The sequence below is a fragment of the Belonocnema kinseyi genome, chromosome 3 (genome assembly GCF_010883055.1).
Source record: "Belonocnema kinseyi isolate 2016_QV_RU_SX_M_011 chromosome 3, B_treatae_v1, whole genome shotgun sequence".
Classification (NCBI taxonomy): Eukaryota; Metazoa; Arthropoda; class Insecta; order Hymenoptera; family Cynipidae; genus Belonocnema; species Belonocnema kinseyi.
The window spans coordinates 37,320,645-37,326,760 of record NC_046659.1 but is presented as its reverse complement, the minus strand read 5'-3'; the positions used below and the strand labels follow the sequence as shown (position 1 = coordinate 37,326,760).

General features: G+C 35.9%; 1 protein-coding gene across 6 annotated transcripts in view; it reads right to left on the bottom strand.

Annotated features, from left to right (window-relative positions):
- LOC117169001 (valine--tRNA ligase, mitochondrial-like) overlaps nt 1-6,116 on the bottom strand; it is a 76,313-nt gene that overhangs the window by 54,942 nt on the left and 15,255 nt on the right. The gene's annotated exons all lie outside the window — the stretch shown is intronic.

Here is a 6,116-nt window from a genome sequence, read left to right as displayed (position 1 = left end):
TGTATGTGTGTGTGTGTGTGAATTTGTTTATTAGGAACGAAAAACTCAAAAACTATCGATTGGTGTAAAAAATTTAATCGATTTTTTTAGAGTTGGGCTCCCTTCTTCGCATAAGTCAAATTTTTAATTTATAGAAATATTTAGGGACAATCATTTTATAAAAGCTCAACATTATATTTTTCTGACTGTGTAGTGTATAGAAAGAATAAATTTAACGCTTTCACGATGATTCATTATGATAAAAAGAGATATTTCGGGTTCCAATCGTGAACAAAAATACGAATTATTCCGACGTTTCGTGAACATTGCAGCGCACTTCTTCGCGGATATCCCGGAACTAAAGTATCAGGTTATGTTGTTCTTATATATACTCTCTACATGCCTTCTCCCATCACCACCCATTTCAAAAACAATCGGTCGTCGACTCCCTTGTGTGCAGAGCTGTCTCCATAACAGATCAGGATACCTTACAAAAGGTTACACATATCCTAATACATGACGATTACACAAACAAATTAATAAATCAATAAGAAAATACTCTTAAAAGAACAAGTCAACACAACCTACTAAAGAAATAGAGAGAAAATCGGTCACCATTTTACGCTACATCCAAGGTGTCGCAGAACAAATAGGAACAATTCTCAACAAAAACAACATATAAACCATATCTAAACCACCTGAGAAAATAGGACAACTTCTAAACAAACCGAAAGACAAAGAGGCACCTCTCAGTGATCCGGAATTATATAAAATCCCTTCTTCTTGTGACCAAGTCTATATTGGAGAGACCGGGAGGGCGGTCAGCCAGCGTATAAAAGAACATTAGAGTAAAGTCAGGCTAAGACATTTAACTCAATCAGCACTAGCTGAGCATCATATCGAAACTGGATATAACATTTTATTCGACAAAACATCCGTCATCGCAAAAACACACAATATTTTTTTCAAAAAAACATAGAGAAACAATCAAACTCTTAAAACTCCCTAATAACATCAATCAAGTGCGACCACTCTCCATGGTGGGGCCCTCTGGCCAATTACAGGCATTGTAGAGAGTCCTATTCAGGGCCAGCGCTATATATTTGGCCGCCCGCGTGTAACAGTTTTGCCCCCCCCCTTCCCTTTTTCTTTGAAGAAAAGAAAAAAATCCATTTTCTACATACGTATGCTATAAATACAGGCGAAGTGTTCAAAATTCGGTATGTTATGAACATGTTTAGAAACAAGAGATGTAAGTTTTCTTTTAGTATGAACGTCAAAATTTCATTTGCACTTATGTTCGGCTTGAGGTAAGTTCTTAACGCAATAAGTTCATCATACAAATCCATGTCTACTATATCTGAGCGATTTTCGTCTTCATTTGTAAGATTTTTTTCAAATTCTTGCACTTCTCAAAAATGTCTAACTTATCCATCTTTAGAAGGGTAGTTAAACAGAAAACCGAAAATATTTTCGAATTGTCTCATAAACTCAAACCGCTCTATCAAGGAAATGATTATTACATCCAAGATTGTGAAGGAAAAATCAACTTTAAAACTTTTCTCGGGATCATCTACTCTTTGTCGCGTACCCATCAGGTTTTTAAACTTGATGTGTACCTTTAAAGCTGTTGCTAAATGTGAAGCTTCAGTCAGATGTTCTTTGAAAGCTTCGTCAGTTCTTTTTTCAGTGAAAAAAATACTTAAGTCTTCAAGAATTTTAACAGATTCCGGGAGATTCATGTGAGGATCTTGCAAAATGTTTACTGGCCACATTAATCTGCAATAAAACTTCATTCCATATTACGATGGAACACAGGAACTTAAAGCTCTTGATTTTTGTTGCTAAGCATAAGGCTTGGTGTCTCGCTGATATATCACAGATAGCACCAGAGTTTGCGGCAAGATTGCCTGAACCTTGCATTGCAATGTTTAGGCAAGCTTCCCGCAAATAAGACAATGTCCGCCGTGCGGCAATATTGTGAGGCAAGATTGAGGGACCATTGCCACGGGAATCTTCCTGCAAGTTTGCCTGCAATATTGAGGGAACATTGGAGGAATATTCGTGGGCAAGTTTGATTACAAATTTCTTTTTTTAAGTACCATACATCATACTTTTTGCAGACACGCAAGAAGGAATGCTAGGAGAACATTATAAAACTACTGCGCAGCCCTAGGTGCCATGCAAAACTAATGCGCAATGGATTAAGTTCAAGATTGACAGGCAACGTTTCCTTAATCTTGCTTTTCAATATTGCCACATGACGGACATTTTCTTTGTGGGAAGCTTGCCTGAACCTTGCGATGCAAGCTTCCGAAACTTTCATGGTAAGATTTAGGCAAGCTTGCTGCAAACACTTGTGCTATCTGGGATCACTGTCTTCTTCTGAGATTTTAATTAAACTATCATGAACTTGATCAATGTGGACATTTGTTCAGGAGGCCGAGACGCGTAACATATCAACAATTCAGTCAAATAACCGAAACCACTCTTCCGAGTAAGGGAAATGACGGAGTGAACTTGTAGAGCCGATACCCCCATTATACTGACTTCGGCGGGCCTTATCTTAGGGCCCTTTGAGTTTTGGGGTTTGTGCCCATTGAGGCATTTGTTCAGAATGACGAGACACGTAACGTATAAAAAATTCAGCCAAATGAGCGGAAAACACTTTTCCCATAGGCGTGTTACAGGGTCCTTTCAAACGATCTCTAAGAAGGTTACAAATACGTGAACCCTGACAATATTTTCATGTTTTTGAAAAAGGGGTTTGTTTATGAACTACATGAACTAACCCAATAAAAAATCATTCGATTTGGCTTAGAATTTCCACTTATCCATTCGGACTGATGTCGGATTCAGTCAGATTCATCGGATTGAATTCAAGAAGTCCCATGTATTTAAGAGAATTAGAAGCACGGATTGTAAAATGGATCTCTTATACGTTCGTATTGAAGTTGGTGCTGATACATGAATAAATAAGGATTGATAAGTGAGCCTCGGATCTATTCGGATTGAATTTCGGGTAGAGACATGTATTGAGATTGGGATTTAATTTGGGATTGGAAGACGGATGAATAAGGGCTGAAAAGGATTGAAACATTGCTTCAGATTGTTTTGGATTAATTCGAATTAGTCCGAACTGCAAACAAATTGCAGAAATAATTACAAAATATTTCACATGAAAAATAAACGCACGCTCAAGCACGCGATCGGTCTCGCATACATAACAAAATTTAACCTAATACATCAGTTTCAGGTTAGCCCTGAAGAAGTGAGCTGCAAACTGAATTTGTTAAAACAATTATTTTTCCCCCAAAAAACTTTAAAAATCGTATTTTATGATTTAAGCGTTGTCTTCATGACTATTTATATTATTCATGGACAACTGTTTAAGAAGGGCCCTTTTCGACGAAGGTGTGGATCACGAAACAGTAAGGGTTAGCATTCGCAGATGATAAGGCTATTATGGCTATTATTATATATTTTACTACTATTCCAAGGAAAGAGTGAGAAAACAATATGCAACGTTGACGAGAGAATTGAACAAGTTGATAAATTCATATACCTTGGTAGCTTATTCACTAGGGGCAGAAAGATAGATGAGGAATTGGATAGGCGCAGATGTAATTATTCAACAAAATGTAGCATATGATACCAATTTGAAATAAGTGGACATCTCTGGATCAATTTTTAGAAAATTAGAAATTAAAAAATAATTTTAATAATCAAAAAATGTTTTTAAAAAAATTTACTGTTTCAAAAAATGACCAGCTATTAAATTTAATTTAGAAACTACGATTATTAAAAACATTTGTTGGAAATCAATAAATTTTTGAATAAGTTACGTTCATTTAAACATTTAAACATTGTTTAAAAAGTTATGGTAAGTATTCAAATTGTCCATTAAAGATTATTTGTATTTTTAACGACCATAGAAAGTGTTGAAATTTAATAATAATAATAATAATAATACGAAAGTGTTTTTTTATGTTTCGATATTTTTTAGGGCGCAGTGGGGTAGTTTCTAAAGGTTTTGTAATAATACTGTGGGAATATATATTCCCACATAATTAAAAATTATCAAAAAATAAAAAAATTCACTTTTTCGAATTATTGTTAAATCTCAACACTTTCTGTTGTCATTAAAATTGCAAATAATTTTTAATAGATAATTTGAATACTTCCCATGTGTTTAAAGTTGTGATGTTGCGTCTTTATGAGATTTTCTAAGATTGAAAATGATTCAATTAATCGACATCGCCTATTTCAAAGCTATTTTCAGTTTCTTTATTATTTAAAGGAATGTTTGAAGTAACGTGATTTCTCTGATTGAGTTTGTGATGATAGCCTTGTCACTTGAGAAAAACAGTGTGCGAACAGCAGTGAATCGCGGCAGATCGTTATCCGATCTTTTCGGACCAGTAAAGTGATTAACTCAATGAAGACCTTACATCTTACAAAAATGTCTGTATAAACGAGTGAGTGATCTGTGTGGATCTCAAAAATGGTCTTAGTCTGCCAAGTATTCTATAATAGAAATAAAACTAGAACTATTCATTATTTCTAACGATTCTTCTCTGTCTGATCCTGATCTGGCAAAATTAAATATTTATAGACATAAACATTAAACAAAAGGTCCTTCGAGCCGGATAGAAGATCGTGAAAAAACATACAGAAGTGTAAAATTAATACAGAAAAGACCAAAGTGAGAAATATTATTGAGTTAAAGCACAGGAACTAGGTGAAAAATATGATGGATTGAGGTCACATAGCAAGGATATAAGCTGGTGACATCTTCGCACGTACTGTAAGGCAGTAGAGTAAGGCAGTAGAGACACGCATACGTATTTTGGAGGCTATTAAAGCTACAAAACCTGGTGTGCGTTCTCAAGAAAAGAGTAGGGCTTCAAAACAATCGGGAGTTAGGAGCCACAATGCAACTTCTAGTTCAAAATATCTCCTTTGAAAGAATAATCACTTTTTATTTAAATGCAAACAATTCAAAGCTCTGCCTGTGGACAGACGTAGGGCAGTTGCTACAAATAATTATTGTTGTTATAATTGTCTCGCGCCTAGACATTGACCTCATAATTGTGTTCGTAAATTCAAATGTTACAAGTGCGTTAGGAGACATAATTCCCTGTTGCATTCCGATGATTATAATTCAAATCCCACCTTACCACCAACTAACTCTGTATCTGTTACTTCTCAATTGGCCGTTTCAGGTTCTCTCGCGTCACAATCAAATGATCCCGGCAATTCTACCCTGGGGGTGGGGGTGAATCATGTTTCGCTTAAAGAAGCAGACGATGAAGTTTCGTTGCATTTTCTGAATCATCATCCAAATTTATCGCGCTCAAGCTTACTCGCTACGGCTGTTATTTCCTTCCAAGTCGGAAATGGAAGAACTCACAGATTTAGAGTTTTGCTGAACCAAAGATCTGAATGTTGTTTTATTACCGAGAGAGTGATGAAAACTACAAAAAGGTTAAAACAGTATTATATGGGGTTGGAGAAGTTAATATTGGTTCTTCAAAAAAGTTGGCACAATTCAATTTAATTCCTACAGAAAAGAACTGTCTTAAAGTCCACATCCAAGATTTAGTATTATTACATCTTATATCATATGCTCCTCCTGTAAGATCTAAGGGGGGGGGGGATTGCAGATCAATTAAATGAGTTAAGGTTAGCAGATCCAAATCCTTTTAGCTCCGATCAAGTTGATTTGATTTTAGGGGCCAATAAATATGGCTCAAGTTTACTTCCTGGTCTCCACAGGGTATACTGGGTTCTCTTACTGCGCAAAGTACCGTCTTTGTTTGGATTTTATCTGGGCCGGTTTCAGTCACAAATAAATTCGAAATTAAAATTCACGTTACAGCATATCAGGCTACTTCAGCAGAAGTCTTGCATGAAGACTTAACCAGGTTCTGGGAGTTAGAGGAAGTTATCTTTAAAAATACTTTGACAGATGACGAAATGTTTTGTGATGAGCATTTCGCCACGAATTACCAAAGAACAAAAGACGGAAGTTACATTATACCAGGTGTATACATATGAAACCGGTATTGCCATCTAGCGGCCAGTAGGCACACTTGTAGGCACTGTCGGAACTTACCATTTGTGCTAATTGGCGT